The sequence below is a fragment of the Gambusia affinis genome, linkage group LG22 (assembly GCF_019740435.1).
Source record: "Gambusia affinis linkage group LG22, SWU_Gaff_1.0, whole genome shotgun sequence".
Classification (NCBI taxonomy): Eukaryota; Metazoa; Chordata; class Actinopteri; order Cyprinodontiformes; family Poeciliidae; genus Gambusia; species Gambusia affinis.
The window spans coordinates 18,813,113-18,839,956 of NC_057889.1; the positions used below are offsets into that span (position 1 = coordinate 18,813,113).

Here is a 26,844-nt window from a genome sequence, read left to right on the forward strand (position 1 = left end):
ACCCGGGTCACATATTGTTTGGAATTACACACCGACTATGTTATATAGGAAAAAAAAAAGGGAGTCGTCTGATAAATATTCAGAACAGCTCTCACACATCCGGTCTCACAGACATAAAGAAGGCTTTTATTCCCCTTGCGCTCTATCAAAGGAGGTAATAGAGCACTGCAAGGACACTCACTCATGGATTCACGGGGGCTTCTCGGCAACATCGGGCCCGCTTAATGGAAAACATGATAAAAAGAGATAAGGCTAATAAAGACATCGGCTTTCTAAGTGCCAACATGGATGCACAAGACGGTTCCTGGTGAGAAGAAGACAACCTGAGGAGGGGGAGAAGACGGATGAATAAGAGCTGCATCTCCTTTTATTGTTATTATTTTCTCTATATTTCCAGCTGCTTGAGCAGACGTTGCACGGAGAGGTGCACGAGTAAACACGACTGCTTACAGTAAACAGAGACGACTGTTTTGCCGGTGGCCCGCAGAGGAGCTTCGTTATTACCAGAGCAGACTGGAATGACGTGCAGATTTAAGGCCAGGGGACATTGGGGAGAAGCAGAGGCAGTCGAGGAATAGAGACACTGCGTGTCGGCTCCTCCTCCGGATCGGCGGGATGTACACGACCTGCCGACTGGAATGGGATTGGAAAAATCGTATTCCCCTTCAAGCTGCAATGCATGACCAATACAGGCTTATAACTTAGCATTGGAGAGATACTGAGCACCCTCCCAACTACCAGCCGTCCGGATCCATTATTCCAACTTTTACAAGTCATCAAACACCTCTTCTTCCATCTTTGCGTGTTTTAAAGATAGTGATCGTCATCTGCAGCTTTCAGCTTTGACCAAAGCCCCTCCCCAACTCGGCCACAGCGGTGGGAGCGAGGAGTTGAATGTTAAGCACTGCAGTGGCCATGAGTGTAGATGAAGGGTTCCTGCTCGGTTTGGAGCAGCCAGAAAGAGACGGATTGGGAAAACAGACCGAGTTTGTTCCTCTTTTAAGGAGAGCAGGACGCTTTTGCTAATGAAATTTTGGGTGAATTACATCTGCAAGCTGTAACGGTTGAAATCTATTTAAAAACAAAAAAAACAGATCGATGGATCAATGGATGCACTGATCATGTCTTATTGACTGATCCTGGTTTTTTGTTTTACAATAACAATTATAAAACATAAAAGTGGAAAATAAATCACCATGTTACCCTTAGTTAAACGTGAAAGCAAAAGAATACATAGCTAATTATTTATGAAAAATATCTCACACTTCATATATATCTATATAGATGTATCTATATAGATATATCGCTATATCCATATATATATATATATATATATATATATATATATATGACACCAATACCTAGTTGGGGGCTATAAGAATAGACTATTCTTATAAGCTCCATTTACTAAGGTGAGCGCTTTAAAGAGTGAACTTAGCCTACATATAACTCATTGTAAAAAAACAAAAAACAAACATGTAACACTTATGTCACTTACGTGGACGTATTTTGGACGCTCAGTCGACAAAAGAGACACTGACAAACCAATTATATGGAAGCAGCGCGAGAATACCGTCACTGTTTTTAGCTAATTGTTAGCTAAAAACATTCACGTTAGCATTAGCCTCACAGCGTTTCTCGAAAGTGATGCTAGATTTATTCTTTTTGAAAAAACTAAATATTACTTTCTGTGATTTGTAGGACCGTGATGTTCAGTCAGTGGACCCTTTAGGAACAAAAACTGGATTTTTAGTTTTCCAAAGCATCCTGTCTCCTTCTCCTGAACCCATCATCATCTAAACTGGTTTTATCAACTCAACGGCGCAAATATACAACAGATATAAACACGCTTTAAAAAATATATAGCCTGCCTTTGCTTGTTGTGGAGATGGGAGCCAGAGACAGGAACAATCCTTTGACACACATCTGTGAACTACTTTTCTAAATTGAAAAGAGCTAAATTTAATCAAATAAGCTTGAGGGGTGGTGGTGGTGATGGGGAGGTGAGGGTGGATAAGGATAAGCAACCGCATGAGGCGATAAAATGCGGCTGAATCAACAGCAGAAGGCAGCAGCATCAAGATTATTATGGCAGCGTGAATCAGACGCCACCAAGAATCCAAATTATAACCTTCAAAAAGCAGCACAAGTTTACGGGAAAACACCAAAATTCCCTGATATCAAATTCAGACAAGAACCAGCACGTCAGGGGGTGCTCTTTCTTTTCTTTTTTTAATCTCTCCCCCCCTCTCTCTTTCTTCTTTTCTTTAATTTCATTTCCAGTCGAGGGAGCACAGTTTCTCACCACCAGATGAACGCGGTGATACGCGACCAGGACAATCCGATTAAGAGTGGGTTTAGCGCCTGAAACGCAATTTAAAAAAAAAAAAAGTTTCTTTTTTTCCTTTTTAAATGGATAGGGCCGTTTAAAAAGAAGGCGATCAGGTACACTTCAAAGGGCTGCCCTGTGAGCGCCGTTCATCTGAATGAATTATTCCTAAAGGAAGGGGGCAGGAGAGCGTGCATTGCATCGAGAGCGAAAAGCTCCTCTAAATTACCAAAAAAAGGAGGAAAAATAAAAACGTAAAGCGCAGTAATCCACGGCATCCAACTAACATGAACTGAAAATGTGGAATTAATTTTTCTTATATAAAAAAGTGTATAATGCGATAACTGTAAAGAGGTTGAGTTGTTCTGTGTGTTTGCACATACATTATAGAAAAAGTCTTCGATCCTAATTGTAATTTAGGCCAGAGCCAAACATGTATTGCTTTCCATTTCTCTCCCGCTTTAACATGAGACATTCTCCGTACCTTTTGCGACCCCGCGTCCATCTCGAACCCCGTAACCGCATTTAACTTTTGCCCTCTCTCCGGTCCTCCGTCCTTCATGCGGTCCCGCTGCGTGTCCGTGCGTAAAAGGCTCCCATCAGCGGCGTGGACCCGAAGACTCCTCGGAAGAGCGTAACATTTTTATCCCGCATAGGTCCCCCCCCCCTCCGTCTCCTGCGCGCTCTCTCCGTCCGTGCGTCCGCACTTTTTCACCGGGTGTGCGTGCGTGTGTTTGCGTGAGAGAGAGCGAGAGCTCCGCCGCTTCCACTCAGCACAGTCCGCGGCGCACCGGGACCGAGGAACGCGGCTCCCCGCTCACACACCGTCTCCGCGCGGCGAGGACGCACTCTCCCGATCCGCTCCGGCGGGCCATGGCGGCCAGCTGCGTCCGTCCGTGTGTGTTTTCTTAAAAAGAAAGAAAGGAAGAAAAAAAAAAGAGAAAAAGTCGGGAGGCTCAAGTCTTCTTCTGCCTGCGCAACTCGGAGCTCGGACTCCCTGCGAGCTGTTTTCCAAGATGGATTCAGTTGATAGTGCGACGTGCCTGCTCCGCTCACCTCTCCCTCCCTCCCTCTCCTCTCCTCCGTCCCTCCGCCCCCTCCTCACGGTGAAGAATGCCTCTCCTTCCAGCAGCTCCGTGATGGCTCTAAGCCACAGATCCTCCCCGCCGCCCCTCAAACTGCACAAAATAGTTTGCCTCTCAACAGACTTGATCCTTGCGCGTTATTCGCCCAGCCTCCCCCTCACCCCGCAGCGATAACACGGCTTTCATTTGCGCTTCATGCACAAAATCCAGGCATTCGACTTGGAGTCACATCCACGGAGAAAAAAAAAACAATAACCACACAGAAGATTCCTTTATTTCTTTGGATTAGTGGATTTTATTGGCTAAAACCTTCAGCTGCACTGTTCGCTATGTGGGGATATTTTATGATTAGTTCAAAACTCGCTTGGAAGTTTGGTTTTAATTCGTGATTTGATCGAGTTAAACAGTGAAAAGCTGAACCCCTTTGAGTTCTTTCAGAGATTTCCACGGGTATCTGGATCAACTCTCACAGTAGAACTAATTTAACAAAGATTTTTAGCATTAAAGTTTAACCCTAAACCTACATCCAGTGGCTGTGATAGCATGAATCGGGGCTCGGGCAGACCCTTCCTCTGTGCCCCCCCCTAAACAAAACTGAACACATCCTCTCTGCCTGAGTTTAGACAGGGCTTAAAGGGGCAGTAGCTAGTCATCTCTCCCTCATTTTTATGTCACAAAGTATTTTATAGGACCACAAAAAAAACCAAAACATATCACATAAAGTTTAGTTTGTTTTAGTTTTATTAGTGATGAGAATCGATTCAAATCTTTTAATCCGTCGTTAATTTATCCCAATAAATTACATTTTAATCAAACCATTTAACAAAATTAACATTTTCAATTCAAAAGCTTCCACATGTCTCCCTCATCAGCCATGTAGCTTCTTTGAAAAAAATACTTTTTTTACCATTTTTTTCTCAGAAGAGTTTTTGCGGCGCTAGTGGCTCATATTTTTTGCGACAGTAGGCAGACTGGAAAGAGGGTGAGGAGAGGGAGGAAGACATGCGGCAAAGGTCGCCGGGACCGGGAGTCAAACCCACGACGTCCGCGTCGAGGACTAAGGCGTCCAAACGTGGGGCGTGCTAACCCACTGCGCCATCACAGCACGCCCCAAAAAAAATACTTCTTTAGAAATGTGGATGCTAACATTAGCATTGGGTACATCTGTGCTGCTGAAGCCTCGGAGATGGGCCACAACAATCGTCTTTTCTAGCATCATCAGATCATTTTTGGAAGCAAAAATGAACACAGAGTGTTTTAAAGTAGCACCAATTCATAATTCTAACCTGCAAATGGGATTCAAGTCACTGCTGTGGTTTATAGGCTTGGTTTAAGAAAGGAGCTCAGAGTGATATGACTCCCAACTAAAATCTCTTACGATTGCTAGCTAGAGAATGCTCCAATAGAATTAGCCTTACAAACCGACGCCAAAGTATTTCTCTGAATTTTATGGGAAATGGATATTGTGTAATAGCGTGGGTGCAAATAACTCCAACTTTCAATGTTTCTTGACTGTGGCAGCCATGTTGGATTTACATGGCTGCCACTATGTCAGACGTCATACGACAAATGTAATCCACTGAAACATGCACAACCTTATTCCTTAAAGCTAGGCACACTTAGCCACAAGCGCTAGCATGAAATACATACAAAACCCTACTTCTCTCTCTTTTTTTCTCTCATGCACTCAAAATAATCTTTATAAAAATAAACTGGGAAATAAATCATGAAAGTTTAAAATATTTTCCCAACTAAGATAAACCCAGAGGTGGTGTACAGATTGTGACATTTGACCCTAATCAAACATGTTTGAACATCGTTAATGTTGAAATGAGTACATTATGTGCTCTGCTTGATTTTTGCATCTAGAAATGAAACAGAAACAACCACTGATTGACTCCGCATTCGTCTCGGTCATTACTTCAATTGTTCCCAGCGCAAGTCAAACACCAGGAAGTAATTACAGCCTCAACACTGATGACAGTCGTCCGGTGAACTGTTTGTCGGAACACTCCATGTTCTCTTATGCAACCAGGGCCACTTTCAACTGTGACAAGCTGATAACTCCACGCTTTATCTATCCGATAACCTCTTCTTCACCTGTCCAAATCCTAAAATGTCCCTGCGTGTCTGTTGCACTCTTCACCTCCTCTACTCCTCCGCCTCATCATTCCACCCTCTGGTTCTACTCATACAGAGAATGCAGTGGGAAAGCGACCAAAACGAACCTATAAACTATAAGATGTACATTTTTAGCTTCTAAAAACATACAGGGTTGCAGCTGCAGCTGCTGATGTTTTAGGAAGCCAATGGGAGAACATTCAACTCTAAGTTACACCCTGGCCCTGTTTGGTACACCCAGGGGATTTACTGCTTCAGCCTTAATCTTATAATTTATGGATCAGAGTGCCAAATATTTGCTAGTAGTTAACATAGCTTAAAAACTTAATGGCGCTAGGATGACTGTGGTCAAAATATTAGCATTTTTCATCCCACCGTGCGGTGCCTGAGTGGATTTGACTCTGTAGTGTTCCCCATTCATCTGTTATTGTAGAGAATAACTTTATAAATGTTAGATCTTTCAGTGATTGTGCATCTTAATGCTGTTCTTCTGATATGTGTATTTCCTCCGCCATCTTGTGATGAAAAACATTTCTCTTTTTAAAAGGAAAAAATAGTAAAGTAGATAGATTAAGTATAGTTTATAAACAGTTGCTTCTTAAATCATTTAGATTTTTGAATGAGTGATAAGAGTAGCACAAAGTAATCATAAAGAGAGTGAATCTGTAAAGTCATGGCTTTAGCTGCTAGTTGAGTATTTAACTCTGTCAACACAGAGAGGAGAACAATATAAAAGTGGCAGAACACTTAAAGTATTATAAATGCTTCTGCCGCCCCCTGGCTGAACGTTACCCTGGGCAGTGAGGCATATTTCCCTTTTTTAAAACAGGGTTAGATGGTAGTTGTCTTTTCACCAGATGCTCGGTAGACATTTTAATCTCATCACCACTTCTAAGATTGTGGAAAGGGACCAATTTTGGTAACAGATGCTAAAAAAGTATTCCCATCTTATCTAGGTTTACACACTTTCCAGCATTTATTAACCAACTTACCTCTAAAAGTACAATATACCGACTCTTGATCTGAGTTGAATGTAAACCTGAAAGCTGAATGATGACAGAATATATACTTTATCTGTTTTAGGCTACGAAGAAACGATTCAGTCGTGCAGCAGGGTAGTTTATGGCCATTATGTAATTTCAGGCATCAAATTTCAGAGGGACATCAGTTTAAGCCATTTCATTCTATTGCAGTTTCTGTTTAATTTACATCCACCGAGGCAGAAAAGAAATGAAATACAAGTGAAAGCCATAAGACGGGCAGATTCAAAGGCCCCGGTTTGACTTAAAAAAAAAAAAAACTAAAATAAAAAAATTAAACCTGTCATGTTCTTTGTTTTCCCCAGTCGAGGTTAGAAAGGCACACAGGAGGGACAGGATCCACACGGGTCAGCAGGTGCACATTTTCCCTTTCATCTCTGCCTCCGGTTCCCGAGCGGTATTAATGTTTGACTTCTACTGACCCGTTTCAACATATATAAATCATACACCAGACTGCCAGCAAATAACAAGGCTCCCGTTCAAACCGCCGTCTGTCATTTTGCGCACGCGCCGCGACGGCCCGACTCGTCACGAGACAATTCGGTTGTTCCAAACGTCCCCTCCTTTCATGTCCAATTTCGTCTGCCTTGTCCCTGGGACGGACGGCTGTTGCGAAGCCCCAGTCCACAACGTTTAATTCCTTCATAAATCAAGCTTCTCTGCACGGCATGCATTATTGATTGAGTGAATTTAGAGGAAACGGCCTATTTTTATTTTCCCTTTGATGGACGTGCTTCGCGGCGGTGCACTTCGTTCCCGGCCGCCGCTGCATTATGGAACGTCTCTTTCAGGCACGCAAATGAGAATAAAAATTACAGCTACCTGAGGGGCCCTGAGAGGACAAACACACCGGCGCCATTATACGGACCGTTAATTTAATCGTGTTTATTGTTGCCAAGCAAAATAGCCGAGCGGCATTTATGTGTGAAAAGGCTGGAACAGTGTTAGCGCTTTAGGTTTTTTTTTTTTTTGGTGTGTATTATTCTGATGAAGTGAGTCTGTTTGGTGCATTCTTTTACGGTTTGATGACTGCATGCTGTGCACTGTATTGCCAAAGTACTCACATCCAATTAAGTTCTTAATATTTTGTGATATTACACTCAAATTTTTACGCTTTTTTAAATTTTTGTTTTTTTTATGCATGCATACTGTGAAAATTGTGGCATGCCTTTATACTATATATAGCATACAGTACTAAAGTAATTGAAAATTATGAAGTAGATTTCTTTGGGAACAACATGGTAAAATATTAGTACACCCAGTGTGTCTCTAGCTCAGGGGCCCAAATCCTTCTAGATCCTGATTAAGCTCCTTGAATTTTTCCATTAACGATTCCTGAGCAGCTTCCCTGTTGACAAAAATAACCCCCACAGCATGACGCTGCTACCACCATGCTTGAGCATGAAGGTGGTGTGTGCAGGATGTATAGTAGAGGTGGAACGATCCTAAATATCAATAATAGACACCAAATAGGTATAAATATTGGATCCATGCTAGCATGGGGTAAGGTCGATTCTTTAGTTTCAGATTCCCTCTTTTAATTGTTTTTATTTTTAAAGTTTCTCAACTCTACTTCAAAAAAATTGTTTTGATTTGCTTTCAAATAATAATATTTTGCACTTTATTTAGGAAAATTTCACATAATTCATGTAAGAATATTTTATAGATCCCTATAAACTTTGTTTGTATTTAGTGCTACGTTTGAACAAAATTATTCACAGGAAAAAAAAACAAAAACACAAACACACCTAGAGGTCAGAAGTTTAATGACATGTCAAACTCAAAAAGTATCGGTATCTGTATCGGTATCGGAGATATTTTCCCTGTATTTACATGGTATCGGATCAATAGCAAGATATGTGTATAATAGTATATCGCATGCTTTTTTTGTTGTTGTTTTTTTACATGTTTTCCAAAGAGTTACGTTTCGCACAATGAGTGGTTGTCATGTCAACACATTCTTCCACCTGAGCCGACTCCTCCACAGGTGGAATTTAGCGAGTAATTTGATGACCTGTGGATTTTATTTAATAGAGAAATAGCAGGTAAATAGGCAGGGGCATTTTTAAGTTGCAAAACTGTAAAAAAAAAAAATAAAAAAAAAATAAAAACATTTTCTTTTCATTTTCCTCATGCTATATTTATTCTACTCCATAAAAAGATGAAGTACATCAGAATTTGTGTTTTTTTTAATGTGACAAAATGCAAGTATATTCAATCCGTTTGCAGGGCATTTTCTTTCTATCAACATTCCATAAAGGCAGAGTAAAATGCTAAAACATCCATGTGCACCCTCTCTCACATCTCAAAATGGAAATTCCCCCTGCCTTGCCCTGTGTTTTGGTGTGGCATATTTACTCGGCACGCATGTGTGGCGTGATAAAACTACAGATACCCCTGACCCCAGAGAACTTCAAAGCCCGCTCTGTCCATCTGCTCCTGCTCAGGCCCCAGATCCTAACGGAGAGTAGATGGGCTTTAAAAAAGAAAGAAAAAAAAAAAAACAAATACCGATCCACTTAGATATGCAGATATGTTTCTCCTCCTAGTTGTATCCAGTCCGGTCCCTGAAGACATCATTAGCTTATCACATTCCTCCCCGCCGCCCTCCTGCATGAATTTACATCTGGACACTGAGAGGCACTTCAAAGGTGCCAACAGCATGAGTGTTTAAAAACCCCCTTCCCCTCGGCGAGACCCTTCTCAGGAGCCCGAGTGTGGGAAACCACAGTATCACGGCGAGCGGTGATGTAATCGGGCTCCGTCGCTCGAGACTCGCCAGGCTTCGAGGGAAAAATATGCTGATTATGTTTAGAGTGGGCGATCAATGCATTCATTAATTTCCAAGGCGGTGTAATTACGTCTGCCCCTGTCGATTATCAATCTACATACGGCTCACGCCGCGGCGGGGCTCTGAGGAGAGCCGACCAGACGAGTCAGTCAACAACACGCCGTACGTGTTGCTCATGGAGCACGGCGGCTTTTCACCAAGCCGTACAGAGAATGTTACAAATAAAGCTGCAGCTCAGTTTTCCTTCAAATTTAGTATTTGTGTCTGTTCATTTTAAACACCAGGATGTCGTTTGAGGGAGAAATTAACACTACTGATTACGTTTTCCCAGGAATGTGGCACATGAAAGATTAACGCTGTTACCATATGATTATAAGTTGGTCAGAAGTTCATTATCTGCTCTGAGACAGAGTTCAAGTCCTTATAAATTTAAAGGGCTTTAAATTTATAAATTTAAAGCCCTTTGTTAATTCATCTTACATTTGTTGAATTTACTTATAATTACATTGATAATATCTTTTTTTTGTTGTTGTTTAAGGAGATTTTGTTGTTTGCGCTACTTTCATACAATATAATAGCAACTGGTTGACCACTGGGCCAGTTTCTAAAGGTCACAAAGTCTCTTAACTGGAGGGAATACAGCAACTAAAACAGGATATGATGTCATTTAGATGAGAAAACTCGTCTCCAGAGAGGAAAGGTTAAACTATATTCCAGCCACACCTTCTTTAATTGTTCAAATGTATCAGGGCTATAGATGAAAAACTATACTTACATTTTCAAACAAAACGATGACAACGTTCAACATATTTGTTAAAGTGCAACACCAAGTAGGGCATCGTTTGCTCTTTCCCAACAAACAATTGTTGCACTTAAATGCATTTTTGCAAGTACCAGAAGGAGATTATTTCACTTATGACATATTTCCCATGTTACAAGTGAAATGATCTCCTAGTGGAATTAGTGCTTCTTTGTCAATACAAAAAAAAATTACTTAAAACAAGCCCCTATATCTTAATCAAAAGTTGCTTGTAATGGTATTTTGGCTTATTTCAAGTGTACCAAGATATTTTCACTAGAAAAAGACTTGATAAGAGGACATTTGAATCAATAAAGGACAATTATGGGGATTATGGAAATGTTAGAAGCTGCAAAAGACATGTTGGTTACTTTTGTGTTAGAACGGCCCAGTCAAAGTCTAGACCTAAGCCCATGTGAGAATCAATGGCAAGACAAGATAGCCACAAATGTTCTCCATCCAGTCTGACTGAGGCTGGGAGAAAATAAATGAATTCAGTTGCAAGATGTGCAAGGCTGGTCGAAAAACTTGAACTTTTGATTCAAAACCTGGTTGTTTTTTCTAAATGTATATGCTGTACTAGAAATCGCTTTGGACTTATTTCAAATTTAATGGACACATGGAAACGAGGGAGGAAAAGGTTTAAAGGGGAAAAAAAAGAGAGAAAGAAAAAGAGAGAGAACATAAGTCAACACCCAACTAGTCTGCCTCTAAACCTGCAGAAAGAGGAAAAAAATTATCACTTTGAAATGAAGGATGATTACAGACACATGCTCCAATTGCAGATTTTTTTTTCTTTTTGTAAAATAAATAATTAAAACAGTATCAAAGTGGCAATGCAATTTATTAAAGTTTGTGGTTTGTAATATGAAAAAAAAAAGAAAAAGTAAAAGTATTCGGAGGACATAAATAATTTTGAAAGCCGCTGTGCGGCAAAATGTCATGTGCGATATGACAAGAAGATTTATCAGCAGAAGATTTATTATTTTTTAATTTAAAAAAAAAATTGATGGGGAAGCTGTCAAAAAGGCCGTAGCAGAACTCAATCAGGGCCGTTTCATATGTGGCGGTGCATGCAGTGAGCAAGGTCTGGGATGTGAATTTATCCAGGAGGGAACGCGCGACCCTCGCTGAATGCTGCCCGGCGCTGATGCCAGGCTGTAAAAACACTGACTTGACAACAAGCAAGCCCCTGTAGTTCTGCTGAGGGAGGGATGGGAGGCGGAATGGCAGGAGGTGGGAGGGGCCGCGCAGAGACGGAGGGAAAAACTGGGAGGTAAAAAAAAAAAAAAAAAATCGCTCTGACAGAACTGCCATGTCATCCTTGTCCTCCTGCTGTTTAGTATATCAGATAACTGCCATGTAGCATCATATTTTTTACTGAAATGCTACACTTTGTAGTCAAAGTAACACAAAGGAAGCTGCTCCATTTAAGGTGTTCAGGGTTTTTTTTTTTTTTTTTTTTTCAAAGTAGATTATTTTCAGCTTTTCTCCTGACTGTTTTCTCCATTTAAAGCCCTTTGTTAATTTCATTTTTAAACCTGCATTGCAAAAAAGTCAATTAATAACTTTAAGTCAGTAAATTCCTTAATATTGATGAAAAAGTACTTGTTCCACAGGCAGATTATTTCACTAATAAGACATTTTCCCATGTCATCAGAGAAATAATCTGTCAATAGTATTACTTTTTTAAAATCAATATTATAATAACTTGTAATTAACTTGTTAGTTTGTTTGTCTTATTTCAAGTTTACTATGTTATTTACATTAGAAACTAGACCAAAAATACTTGGCAAGATTTTATGTTTTTGCAGTGTGTTGCAATAACCAATTCATTAATTAATCTTAAGACAATTTAAAATTGGTTTAACATTTTTTAGAGGCCACTTTTGTATGGACTTCATAATCCGATTTATTTATGGAACCGGTTGAATTTAGTTTTTATTTCCATTTTATTTATTGTTTTTGGTTTATTTTTTATTTTGCCTTTGGTTATTTAAGCATCTTTCAGTTCCCGTGTGACTTACAAAATTAAACTTTATTGACCTTGGAGAGTATAAACTTGCATTATTTTGCTATTATCAATGTATTTACTTGAAAATGGTCTCATTGTTGTTTATCATAATAGCTTCTGCAACAATTTGTCGTATAGCAAAATTTATCGTGACATGCCCAGTTAGGAATTAGGAAGACTGCACTTATTAAGACAGTTTCCATGGTGTGTATTAATTAATATTGTAGTGGTAAGAATTTTTCTATGGCGTCTGAAGTATTAGCAGATTTTAGCTTTATGCTAGCAGGTGTCAATAACCCCTGTGTGAATCCACCGTACTGCGCAAAGCAACAACAAAAATCCAATCTACTTAAATGTTCTGTACTAAAATATCCCTGAGTCTAGAAAAAAGCAGCAAAACAAGCCATTTGTGTATGGATCAGTGTGGAAATGTTTGGAAAAGTGTGCAGGAACTCTGATGCAGGTGTTAGCATTTTGAGTCTTAATAGCTTCACAGAGCCGCATTCCAAGCTTTCAAGATTGCTAAAAAAAAATTTTTTTTAAAATGACCATGCTGGCGTATCTGTGCTAAACCTCATGCTGAGCTCAGCAGCTCAAACAATAATAATGACCTTCATTAGAGTGAATTATAACACTTACTTCCTCAAAAGTCCATTGTACTGTCATAGTGTATGAGTTGAGGAAGCAGAAGGGGGGCGGAAAGCCAGAGAACAATGCACGTCGTGATTGATAGTTCAAAGGAGAACAAAGTTCTTTGAGACACTGATCTTGAATCGCATCGACTCTTAATCTTTCTGCGCATGATGTTCGGCAACAAGGCCGGTCAGACGGATCAGCACTTGTTAAAAACAGCCTTGTCCTTCTACGAGCCATAAAAGGAGCGATGGAAAAAAAACAAAACAACAACTTTGAAGAGCTCAGCACAGAAGAGATGCAGTGGAGAAGAAAAATAGACAGATGCCAGGAAGGAGAGGGTCCCGAGGTCAGGCGAAAGATGGGCCTGATCCCACCTCCAATCCCTGCAGCTTTTCTTTTGTTTGAAGTCACATCTGGGCCAAATTTCCCCCGTTTCTGACTCGAGCAGAGAGGAAGTCTTCTGGGTGGGTGCGAGGAGGACGCGGCCCGCCGTGGCCTGCCGGGATAAACTGTGCGAAACTCTGTAGCAGCCGTGAGTCACGGCAGACGGGACAGAAGCCGGGGGTGGGGGGGTCACAGACATGTAGTCAGGGTTGATCGCGGGGATCAACCCCGTGAGGACAAGAATGTGTCAAATAAGTCATTCAGTGACACACAGGAGCGCAGACATGTTTAGACACTGAAGGCAGATAACCAATAAAGAACCCAGGGGGTAGAGGGAACTAGTCACTACATTTACCACGTCACCTCAAACGCAGGTCAGCACTGACTCAAAATACAGTGGAAAAGATAAAAAAAATACTCAATGAACTTCTCACCTCAATTAAATGTTGCTCATAGCTTTGAGCTTTGTCAATGAAAACTAAAATGCTACATAATATGAAATTAAAGAACTCTTTGATGGAGTAATTCTTTTCCCTAATTCTTTCCATGAACTTTGGTATAATTAATTGGGATTTTGTGACAGACCCACCCAAAGCAGTGGAAGTAAGTGAGGTGGGAGGAAGAAGGCACGCTTCACAACTGAAAAACCATCTAGAGAGCCAAAGCAACATTGGTTGAGGGTGCTATTGAGCGTTAACTTTAACAGCCACCTCGCTCGGATTGGCACGTCTCTCTTCGCAGTGGAGGACGGTTGTTTACAGCGCAGGTCATTTCCGGTAAGCCTCATAACGTCAATCTGGTGTATTATACACATCACGGACAAACGTTAGTGACTGGGTTAAATTTAAACCCTCAACAGAGTCCACGCCTGCAGGCAGCAATCACTTCTCAGCAGCCGATTGTACAAACCCTTTTGACGTAGAACAAGGGGCTGGTTTTTACCAGGCTACGTCTGATCTGATCCCAGGATGTTCTTCCACATATTTTCTGTGTCCATAACCTGACAACCGATACTTCGAACCTTTTTGGTGCTTTTGCCTGTTGAATGGTTCCTTGATCTTCAAGATGCTGTTTGTTCGCTAATGTTCACTAACAAACCTTCAGAGAACACCTGGATCGATACGATAGAATAGATCACACGCGCATTTGATTAGATTACACTTATTATTATTTTTTTTTTCCCCCACCAGTGTGGGCTCTAATGTCCCTTATTCGAAAGTAAGCTGATAGGAAAGGGGGAAAGAGAAGGAGGAAGACATGCGGCAAACGTTGGCCGGGTCTGGGAATCGAACCCGCGACTGCAGCATCGCGGACTGAAGGCCTCCAAATGTGGGTCGCGCTATCCACTACGCCACCACAGCACGCCCCGATTAGATCACACTTTAGTAATTAGGCGACCTCAAGGGAAGTTGGTTGCAATGGATTTTATTTAGGAGCAACAGAGTAAAGAGGCCTCCATACAAATGCAAATCAATTTTTCTAGATTTTTATTTTTACGTTGTTACTTCGTTTTTTTGTTGTTGTTGTTTTTTTTTTTTTTAATGAGAGGGGACAGCTGCAGGGACATCAGTTTTATGTTTTCGGTGAACTTTGAGATATACTTTAAAATTGTGGTCGCAAATCACTGACATGGAATTGGAAGCAAAGTGGTCTGACACAGATGATTGATTCAATTATGAAAGAAGAGGGAAATAAGAAGCTGTGGAAGCGCGGTGACCTGTCACCTGCTTCTCTGCTGGCTATCTTTGGCTCAGTTGTTGCCGTAGTTTCACCAGAGCAGAGCCGGATTCACCTGGAACCAGCAGCACTCTGCCCAGAGAAATGATCTCCCCTGTTTTCCCTCTGCTCGACCTCACGCTGTTGTCCATAGAGGACGGAGTGAAAACGAGAAAAATGAAAAGGAGACATTTTAAGAATTCACGCACTATAAAAGTCATATGCTTCTTTGTTTCCAAACAATTTTATTTTATGCTGCTCATGTGAGTTCAGTAATTCTATTACAGAGGAGCATAAAAACAGGGACTGGATCTATTAAGAGACTTTTTTTGTGTGTGTTAATTTTGGAAAAGTAATCAGATTATTGGAAATGTAGCTTGCATATTACTGATGGAATTAAAGCTTTGCAAAAAACAAACAAAATATCAGATTATATGGACCAAAGCTGATATATCACAGGTTAATGAAGAAACATGACTTTGTACATTATATCCAAAAATCTTGATTTTTATGATTGAATAGCTTTTTGTGTAGAAACGATTAATTATATTTTTGAACATTATTAAGTTATTAAAAATAAATAAATGGTTCCTTTGTCTTTGTCAGTCTAATGCAATTCAATTATTTTCTTCAAGTATGGGGATTGTTGATGAGCTTTTGTGGATTATATTTTATTACATTTATTCAAATTTACAAGTACATACAAATACATTAGAGCATAACAGAAAAGTTCATTTATTTTAAAGCAAAACTCATACTGAATGGTTCCATGAGGTTGTGTTATTCCACAATAAACACATTTTTATTTTAACTTTTTTTTTAAGTACCTGCATATATGTATAATTTAGCAAAGGGTTTTCAACCACAAGAATGTCTATATAGGAATAATTTAGCAAATTACTTTACCTCATATTTATTCTTCTGGAGCTTTTTTCTACCATACCTTTTCTCCTTCCACTAAACTTTCCAATCAATATTGTAGCTAGCTTCATTCGATATTACATTTTGTAGCTTCTTTTTGTCAGTGGTACATTTAAATTTTTTGAGACCCAATTTAAAAGAATATTTGTCCTTTTGGAACATTTTGGTAAAAAAACTTTTTCCGTCCACTAAACTTCCAAATATTATGTAGTCAGTTTCATTAGAAGTTACCTTTTGCGGCTTCCTTTTATGTTTGACAATAGTGTATTTACATTGTTTGAGACTCAATTTTAGCAAATCACTTCACCACGTATTTGCATACCAAACTTTTTCCTTCCACCAAGCTTTCCATTAACATGTAGCCACTAGAATTTACATTTTGTGATGTCTTCTTTGGTCATTTTTAAAATGATTGAAACACTCACCTTTGTTTTTGTTTTTTAAAAATTATATATAATGTATAATAAAATAACAAAACAAAACACAGATTGTGTCTGAAATTATCTGCATAAATGTCATTTGTTTGAGTTGAATCACTGTAACAGTATTTTTTTCTATAAAGCAAGCAAGCTATTGAAATATACCTTTATAGTGTTAAGTGCATGTAACTGTGTAATTAGAGGAATTAATCATGTTAAAACAGCAGCCTGTATGTAGAACGAGGGCCTGTGATGTGAAGCCCGGTGCGTTTAAATAAAGCTCAGCACAGCGGCGGCGTTCTGCTCCGTCTCAACACCACCTTGATTTGATCGGGTCCTTGCAGCTGTTTAAAAGCTCCGCCTGCGCTTGAATGACAATCTGTGTTTATCTTTGGCTTTCCTCTCCAACTAATTAACTAAAGCCCAGAACACCAAAACACACAGTTCCTCCAGAACCGTCCCCACTGCTCTGACAGCTGACGTATTATTGTGGCGTTTTTAAATTAGTGCCGAGTGGAAGATGTCTCGCAACAATTTACACTCATGTGGCCTGAGACACTTATTAATTGCTATATTTTAATTGAAGGAGAAATTACTCCATCTTAAGCATATAGTGGAGTGTAACTGTCAAGTTTGGGTTTTTAATGTGTGAATTACAGGAGGATGATCGAGGGAACCCGCTGGTTTTTTTTGTTTTTTGTTTTGGTTTTTTTAACCTGGATTTTTATTTCATTTATGTTTTGTTTTTTTTTTTCTTTTAATTTACGACGGCAGGTGTTGGGTTATCAAACCGGATGCGGGGCTCTCTGGAGATGAGGCTGTTCACTCCCGCTTCCACTTCTTCAGTTTCAGATGAAGCACTCTGCCAATCTCTATCCCTCCCGGAGACGTTTAATTGCCTCTGAAGCGGAGAGAGACGTTTTCAGGCACGAGTTGCGTCCAAAAGCAGCATTGTTTTGGCCCCCATTATCTAGTCTTTTTATTTTTTATTTTTGTCATTCCCCCTTCAGCATTTGAAATGCTCTCGCAGCACGTGAGGTGGGAATTTGGATAAATCCAGATTACACCAGCAGGCAGGTGAACCAGCTCAGAGAAATAAAAAAAAAAACAACAAAAATAAACACACACACACAACTAAAAATATAATTATGCTGTCAGACGCTGCTAAGCTGCAGCCTTTAATCCCTCGCCACGCAGATACCGCCGCTTGTCTTCTCCCATCATCAGCCGAAATCCAATATTCTTATCCCTGGCCTTAATATGCATTTCTTTCCCCCTGTTAATTCATCATCATCATACTTTTTTATGTTATTTATTCTGGTAACAATCACAGTATTGGCCTTGGCACGCTCGAGCGTAATTTAATGCGCTGTGATATTAAAGTCTGGAAAGTGTTCATTTGCTTTCATTTCGGGAGTATTGCTCTCAAGTCGAGGCAAAACTCCCCTCCGACAGACGTCTCTCTCTCTCCGTCTCTCTCACGCGCTCCTGGCGTTCCTGCCATCGTTTCCCCTCAATCTAAACGGCCCGGACAGCGTAACAAGAGACTGCGAGAGAGAGACTGATATCAAGTTGTTTTTTGTTTTTTTTGCAGAGGCCTCTTTCCCTTTAAGACAATCCACGGTTCCATCTGGTCGCCGTGGGTTTTTCGCCTCCCCGTCCTCATCAGCTCCCTTCCACTTGATGACCGGTTTGAGAGTAATTTTCTGAAACTTCCCGAGGGCATCCTTCGAAGTGGATGGGAGCTTCCACCCCACGTCCCTGGCAGGACGCTTCAGCGACGTCCAGAGAACGAGTCGCTCTGCCCGGCCTTCGTGTCGTCATGAGGTACGACGGCCGAGAGGAGGAGGAAGAAGAAGAAGAGCTCGAAGCGAGCAATCGGTTCAGACGGATTGCTTTTCATGGCTCCTTCTTTCTCTCTCAGGTGGCGGTGGGCCCATCTCTGGCGCCTGCCACCAGGTCCACGTTAATTGGAGCGTGCCGATGTAAATGAATCGCATGTGGATAATATCTTTATGGTAGATGAAGTACTGGTTCCTTAGTTTGTCACATTAAAAGAATAAATTTCTATGAATTTTAACCAAGATTTTATAACGAAATTGAATTTGAGTTGAAATGTTACATGAGTTTTGAATTGCTACAAATAAAAATCAGAAACTTCTGACCTAGTCTTTAGAGAATCTACCAGATTTGTACTTCAAAGGAATGAAGGTTTGGTCAGTTCTTTGCAAAATAGCTCAACGTTAGGTAGGATGGAGAGCGTCTCATTGGTCAAACTTGTATGTTTTAATCTCATTGTAGCTTTAGCTGGGTTTTTAGCATTGTTGCTAATCTGGCTGTTGCCTTCCTATGGGATTCTGCTTGTTTCTCATCTCCCTTCAGTGCTCCGTCTGGGATTTCTCCTATTGAGTTAAATTTCTCCGGTAGAATTTCAACCGTGCCAATCGGCGAACAGAAGGAAGATTTATGAACGATGTCAGCTGCTTTAGAACTGAGGTCTGTACGTAGGGTTTTCATTTAGCAATGCTAGCGGAGAAAGCAAACGAAGCCGGTGGGTCAGTGTTGAATTTCCAAATGTTGAGCAATTGAAGTCAGAGCAAGAAGAATGTTTGAGACACTTTATTGCTGGCAAAGATGTCATTCAGCTCGGTGTTTCTTTCTTTTCGCAGGTTGTTTACAGCCCACACAATGTCCGCCATGCTTTGTAGCGTAGCTTTGTTCACAAATTACCTATTTGATAGCCAAACAGTAGCGCTTTGATAAGGTAAATAATTTAATTACTAAAATAATGTAAAACTGCAACTGTGTTGATGACTCCAGCAAGCAATCGTTTCCCAATCGTCAATGGTCCAGATACTCTGTACGAAACAAACGAGGGGCTGGTTTTCACCAGGCTTCGTTGTCCTTTCATTGGACGGTCAACTCTTTTGCAGCCTCTGTTAGTATATACTAAAAGTATTTTGTAGACGGCTATAAGCTTTGTCCAGATTTTTGACAAAGGTTAAAAAGGTTTAACAAAATAATTCAAAAGTCAAACCACTAAAACACCTGAAGGTCATTAGCTTGATGCTATAGCAAACATAAATAATAAGTTTCGGTATTGGTATTAATATTGTTGATACTGGTCATACATCCAGTTGGTATTGGATCAATACCAAAAAGTATCGCACACCTACAGTATTAATACTTGTATGAACATTACTGATTTATATGTTGTTTTTTCACAAGTTATTGACTCTTTTTTTTTTCCTTTTAACAAAAAAATAGGTGAAGGGGTAAAAAAGGAGGAAGAGTAAAGATAACCGAGGTCAGGTGCTCATTGGCCAGAGTTCACTGTAAAATTCATGACTTTCCATTTTGGCTTTTTCCATTTGTCTCGTACCGTGGTCCACTCTTTGCTCTTAACCTGGCACAAAGCAGATTAATTGCTCTGTCGTACGAAAGGTAGGAACGGGCCCGTGCACCTGTCCGCCGTGCCACCACGCATTAAGATGAATGCGTCCCAGCGTTGGTCTTTATTAGTTATTTATAAGGACCCACTGCCCAGAATAACAGCACTAAAAAGAAAGGCACAGGCTGAATGCGGGAGCCAGTGGCGATTTCTGGCAACGCTCACAGGGAAGTAATAGGGAAGTGTTGACCAAAGTGACATTAACCACGGGGCCCCGCCAGACGGCTCAATTGGGTTGTCATGTCAACGCGGCGTGCTTGTCACATAAACATCAGGCTTGGACAAAAGCTGTGTGAAGAGGATTTGCTTATTTTAATGGCTGCAAACGGATTGAATCCATTTGAATTTGTTGGTTTTGGCACCGTTTTAAGTGTTCGTTGTTTCTTTTTTTTTGGTGTAGTAAAATGACAGTAATTCTATGAGAGGTTCTGTAATTTTCACCACAAGAAAAACTTATATATGCAGTAATTGATCTCACGGAAAAGAGAAAAAAAAACAACTATAGAAATACTTTTTTATCTTAAGGTCAACTGAAGGTAGACACTAGAGAAGTATTTCTGTAATTCTGCTTAATTTCATTTTGCTGTACCGCTGTCAGCTCTTCTATGGAGCTCTCCAGGTGCCAGGTGCCGCAATGCAAACAAGAACTCTGTTTTTCACGTTTATTTCATGCGGTTGAGCTAGCGGTTGTGTTTTTGTGCGAAAACAAGCAGTACATCAATTAGTTGTAGAAAAACCATCAAACTAGGTTCTTCATAAAATCAAAAAGAAAAACTAGACAACCTTAAGCGTCCTCTTCGTGAGACTGTTACATGGCAGCAGTGTCTTCAGTCAGATGCTTCTACAGAACTGCTGTAATACAGACTGCTACAGGAGCTACAGTCGTGAGCATCTACAGCAACTTGATAACGAAAATTGAATATGAGTCCCTACATTCATTTTGCTCTGGGATTAATAAAGAATACTACATTTTTTTAATTGAAGGTCCAAATATACTAAAATACTAGAACCAAGAAATCTAAGGGTAGACATTAGATAAACTTTGCTAAAGTAGTTGACTCTTCATTTGACAACTCATTGAAATCAAATTATGTTTAACATCTTTTCACCTTCATGTAATTTAGCATAATACAAATAAAACCTTTGATTTGATTTGATTTGATTTGATTTCTAGAGTGCCACATAAAACCTTCTGGCGGTCTCGGTTTGGTCAGTGGGCCTTTAGTTTGACACACGTTATCTATTGAAAAACTAACTTCAGAACTTAGAATAAACCATTCCCAACACAAAAAATGGTGTTGGCAGTATCATGGTGCGGGAATGCTCTTATTAAGCACCTGATGGGCAGGAGAGTAGATGTAGAATGTCGGCAAGCCCAGTCCAAATGTAGACAAACCCAGTGAAGAATCTGTAGCAATGCTGGTAAATTATGGAATTTAGCTAAAAATTGTGCAAAACATTTATAATCTTGAGGTCTCCAAAGCTAGCAGAGATATACTTTTTCCCAGAGGTTTGAAGGCTTAGGCAATGTGCTGCAGCTTTTCAGGAAGATCTCGTCAGACGAAAGGCACTCTACCAAAGTTTGAAGAAAACCATTAGCGAAAAGGAAACGCGGCATTCACTGCGCTTGTTGGGTTGGTTTGCTCCTGTCAAATTTGATCTTCCAGCAGGCCGGCATTGCGGGAGTTTACTGCCTGCGAGCTAATATTTAGTAGCGACTCGAGATGTCTGATAGCTAATGAGAGGACAGGCTTTCACAAAGCCACAGCGCCCCATTGATCCCCCCTTCTTATCATCAGCCTCATCAGGGTGCATTCACTAACTTGGCAGGGACCCTGATTGCATGGTTAGAAATTCAAGTGGTGGATGTATCGGGTTTGATATGAATATTATGCGGTTTGCCCACAGGGACAATTCCATTTGTAGAGCCTTACCTCCCTACTCTGGAACCTTTTTGCATTTGTCACTTTGCATTTGCTTTAAGGAGCGAAGCTTTTAAGCACTCCCAGTAACAGAAAGCATGCTTTGCTGGTGACATGGCTGTGATCTCTATGAAAGCCATCTGGAATATAAAAGTTCTCGGCTTGTGTTTTAAAAGCATGTTTTGTGGTTCTTTTTCTCTTTTTTTTTTTTTTTTTGAGTTTCCTGGTCTGATGCGGGCGCGGTGGGGTGTGGGGGGGAGCAAGTAAATCAGTTCATGCACACGCTCAAAATGCTTTGAGGACGACGATGACAACGCATTAAATTTAGACGCAGCGAGAGTTAAACCCTCGTCTGTCAGCGCGGCAGCACGCGTCCCCAGACGCCCCCCCCCCCCGCATTTTCCCATCTGTGTATAAAAACAGATGCGGGCGACGCTGTTCTTTGAGTGCGTTTTAATCCTCAGCCCCTTCCCCCCGCACACATTAAAAAAAAAAAGAGTCTGTTTTTTATTAAATACCGCGTCAATGCACGTAATCGGCCCATTAAACGGCATGTTTCGGGCTGCCGGCACGAGCCGTCCGCATGCGTGCGCCATACCCACCGCCGCGATTGGCGGCCTCGGCGCGCACGAATGAGGGTCGGCTCCTGCTGTCGAGGGATTTGTGTACACAGGCTGTAAAGAGGGTCTACGAAAACATTAACGCGAAACGGAGCGTGAACGCGCGCCACACGGCTGGGATTTGCAGGTGCCTCGTTTCCCGCACACTGTAGGTCTTTGTTCTGCCACGACCTCAGTCCAGACGCTGCCGTCTGACGGCGAGGTGTGGTTCGCGAAGGCCGACTGGACGGGTTGGCGATTGTGAAAGTGATAGAAACGGGCCTTGGCATCCGTCGGCATCTCCTGGGTGCCCGCGAATTGGGAAACAATAGCTGACGCACGGCCAAAACTCCGGAAAAAACACGATGGAGGGAATGGCAAAAATTCCCCCCCGCTGTTATTTAAAACTGCTAAAAGGTAGCAGGTATTTCTCATGGCTATCTGCTTTCCCCCTGGGTGTCTGGTATCTGCGGGAAAAATGGCGGAAGGTAGTGCTGAAGGTAGGCGGAATGCAAGGGCTGCACGTGGAATCGTTTTAGACCGACCGTATGTGAGAGGGATGTGAGGAGAAACATCGCTCAATGTCCTCCTCAATGTATCTCTTGGAGAGAGTGTTAGCACATGTTTGGTTCCCTGACTGCCCTGCCCCACAAGTGTGTGTGTGTGGGTGGGTGGGGGTGGGCGTGTGTGTGTATGGGTGTGTAACCGGCCTTGCAGCAAAACAACTGCCACGTTAAGGTGGGGGGTTGAGCAGAAGTACACCCCTGGGACTTGAGTCCTGGCTCAGGTCCAGCTCTCCTGATATGCTAACAAGAAGAACTTGTTCTTATCAATGGGCTGCTTTATTCCTATTCCACACACACACACACACACAAGGATCAACAAAAATGCTAACATCAAAAATTCCAGTACTCTAGCTCACATCTACACACAGCAACACACACATCCAGATAGGCCGACAGAGGAGAGACTCAACCAGCCTCTGAAATAAACATAAATGTACAAAAGTAATGCTGGAGCTCATGTTGTCTGTAGAGACGCACTGATACACACTCAAGATTCTCAACTTTTTACAGCTCTGGCTTGCCAATACTGATGTTGATAAATCTTCACGATTATGGGCTAGTTGGATCTAGACATATGGCTCACGTTCAGCTTAGCTCTCTGATGTGCATAATACCCACTTCTTCATACTAAATCCCCTAAAAATAACGTTGTCCATCTTAGTACATGAGTAAATATCTTATTTTCTATTGGATAAGAAATTGAGTCTATTATTAATTAATTGTAACTTTTAAATAAAAAAGCCATGATACACTTTTCTGCTGTTGGTAATCTATTATTTTTGTTAGAACCAAAGGCAAAATTATGAGATGTATGAGAGAGCGCAGTTGGTGAGAATTTAGAGATGGAATTTATTTAAAACACCTCCAACATGCCGTTTTGTTCTTTGCACCAACACTTAGGTTACGTTTTGTCCATGTGCAACATATATGTGGCCTCTTCACAAATCCACATTTTGTTGCTTTTGTATGTGGCACCGAGTCGCGTGCGCATCTCGTTTTCAAAGCGTCACACGATCACGTCGCATTTTATCCAACTTCTGCGTCATTGACGCGAGGCGCGCGACATAATTCTGCCCCGGAAGGAAGCAGGCGTGGTAAATCCAGACGTAAATGATGCTTCATGGAGAGCAACAATCAATCAAAACATTGTCGGCAGCAAGTTTAAAACCCTGGAGTTTCCATCCAGAGCCGCGCTGCCGCAGTAGAACGGTTCTGTTAAATGAGACCTTCTTAATTTAGAGCAGTGCGCCACAGCAAAGGGAAAAAAAACTCAGAAAAACAGTCAAAGAACAACGCAAAAACCACTCTGATCCTCCCCGTCCCCCCCACTTTCCATGTAGGCTAGCTACACGCAGACTCATTGCCATAGCAACAAACAGCTCCACTATATGTATGAGGATTCAACGCCACAAAACCCACAAACGTTTCCCACACAAAGGGCAACACATTCAGTCCTTAACAGTTTCATGTTTTCAGGCTCACGTTTACTTTGGGATTAGAAAATGATCACCTGAACACAGCGGTGGGTGATTAGCTCATTTAAACAGCTGCTCTAACTGTAACGATGATCTGACAGAGTTGGTGTGTTGGTCACTGAAACACTGAGCTTCGCTGCACATGGACATTTGTTCATCTAAACTCTTCAATGACCTGTGAAATATGATACCCTGGAACCTTCTTATAGAGCTGTGTGCTAGTGCTGACAATTAGTAGCAAACTAATATTCTGAGAATAAAACATCGGCTTGTGAAATTGGAATGCCATTGCATTTTACTGATATTCTTAAAAAAAAACAAAAAACAAACAAATATCCTTAGTCTTATGGATTTAGGATAAGCACTAAAAATAGTGCTTCCTGTTTTTGGTCAAGATAAAGTCACAGTTAGACCTTCAAGTAAGTGGGATGAAGTTTTGTCTTACATGAGCCGTCATCTTACATGGGTCAGTGAACCGATTGCAGCTTTCTCACAGATCATAGATTATCAATCTACAAAAGGTTTGAGCTGCCGATTTCGATTTTAGCCAGTGCCATTTTTTAAATTGAAATGTCTCTGTATATAGGAAGGAAGTCTCTGAGTTGGTAAGAGTGGAGCTTGCAGACATGACTTGGTAGGCTGGTCTATCAGTCAAACCTCTCACCGCAGAGCAGAAGAGGAAAGTGGCTGATTTTTAGACCTTTGCTGAAGTAGAAAAGATCAGAGGATGAGATTGGCTTCACGTAAACATCGACCGATCGCCGATCTCCCAAATATGAGGAAATCGTAGCGAAATTGACTCGATTTAAAAATGTTACCAACATTAATATTAGAGGTAGTAAAAGAGGCAGTAAATCCAACTCTGGATTGTATAAACCCTGTTACCATCTCCAATCCCATCATATATGAAGACGTGCCAATTCCAGCTCAGTTCTTACTGTACTGTAGAAAACCTTTGGAATCTCCCACTGGACATATTTACAGTGCTATTGGTGTCTATAGGAAACGATGAAGATTAAAAGTCATGCTGGTTTAAAACCCCGTTGTTCTTGTAGGACGGGTTGTTTTTGCCACATGACAAATGTTCAGAATTATCCTCACGTTTTTCTCTTCCGCGCCACAGCGCTGAAAACAAACCTGAGACGGCTCCATTCCCTCCCACTGTTTCCCCTCAAAGCCTGCGTCATTACTTAAAGCCGGGACCTCGGTCCTATTGATACCTTCGCTATCGATCCCCTCCCCTTCTGCTCCTCGCCCACGACAACAAGGAGCGTGCCAAGCGGGCCCGCTCGTTAAAAAAAAAGGTCTGAATTCAAAACACCTGCTGAGAGGAGAGGGCTGAGTGGCACTGATAAACAACACCTCAGAGCGCTGGTGAGAGGCAGGAGAGGGGATCTAAACAAGTAAAAGGTAAAGTCGGAAGGCTGAGGGAAGAAAATGAACAGAGAGATGCTGCGGAAAAACAAAAAAACCAAGCAGAAGATGTCTTGGGCCGATGCGAGCTTGATAACTGAGGTTGCGATCAGTTGCAAGCAAAAGATTTAATCTCTGCTCCGCATTTTTTCATGTTAACAAAAAGAAAAGATGCAGATATGGCAACATTTTAAGCACATAAACTCTGTTGTTGCCTCAGTGGGAAGAGTGCCAACATCTTGGCGTGATGGTAGGATGTAGGAACAGTTCTCTCGGTGAGCCCCTCCCTCTGCCTGCTCCCAGCCAATTAGAAGGCAGGAAATCGTCTCAGACGTAGCTGTGCAGTGAAAGGAAACTTTGTATAAATTCACACCCCTGCAATTAAAGCAACAAGTCTTTTGGGGAATGCTTCTAACAGCTTTGTGCATTCTTCTTTAGAAAGGAAAAGAATCCCAGATGGACTGGATGGAAACCATCTGTGAACTGAGTCTTTTTTTATATTTTCTCTTGTGGTGGGACTCTAAAAAAATTTATTTAATTGCAAATTCTGTAGTTAATCACAAACAAAATGAGCAGCGCTTTAAAGTCAAAAACCCCTTTTGCTGCTAAATTTGTGCAAAAACAAACAAACAAAAAAAGACACTTGAGCTAGCTATTGTTTTAAATTTGTTATTGACTTATTGATCCATCAGATTGGTGTGAAGGTCCATTATAGCCATTCATCTTTCAAATGTTTCATGAACCTCTGATCATTCATGGAACTTCTGCGGCAAAAAGAAATCATCTGACCTGGATGAAGCGTTGGAGACGTCTGCATGTTTACCATTCAGATGGCATGTTCGCCTGGAGCACCTTTGCTGATAGGCTAACGTCTTTTAGCACAACTTGAACACAGCTATAGTCTTTTTCCAGCGTCTCTAAAGCAAAAATTAACATTCAGCGGAAGGAGAGAAGCGGCTTTGTCGTCCGTGGACGTTTTCGGATGTTGCTTGTGCGTCAGATTTACGGGTGTAACGGAAACGCGCGAAGCCAAAGGTTCTGGCCGGAACCTTTGGCTGTAAGAATCAATTTTAAAAAAACACATAATTGCGTTAAAATTCTTAATGAATTGAAATATGAGTAATTAATTGAAATTAACGCATAAACGTCCAGATTTGTGGAGC

General features: G+C 41.1%; 1 protein-coding gene across 11 annotated transcripts in view; it reads right to left on the reverse strand.

Moving 5' to 3' along the window:
• The window catches only part of flrt2 (fibronectin leucine rich transmembrane protein 2), a 92,435-nt gene that overhangs the window by 38,458 nt on the left and 27,133 nt on the right, over positions 1 to 26,844 (reverse strand). For 2 of the 11 annotated variants that reach the window (XM_044106705.1, XM_044106702.1), the window contains one exon: positions 14,917 to 15,056. The exons of 6 other annotated variants lie outside the window; for them this stretch is intronic. The gene's annotated coding sequence lies outside the window, so the exon portion shown is untranslated. Of the gene's footprint in view, positions 1 to 2,813; positions 3,376 to 13,674; positions 15,057 to 26,844 lie in introns of those variants that run through there. 3 more of the 11 variants (XM_044106703.1, XM_044106708.1, XR_006369623.1) reach the window with 3 other exon arrangements.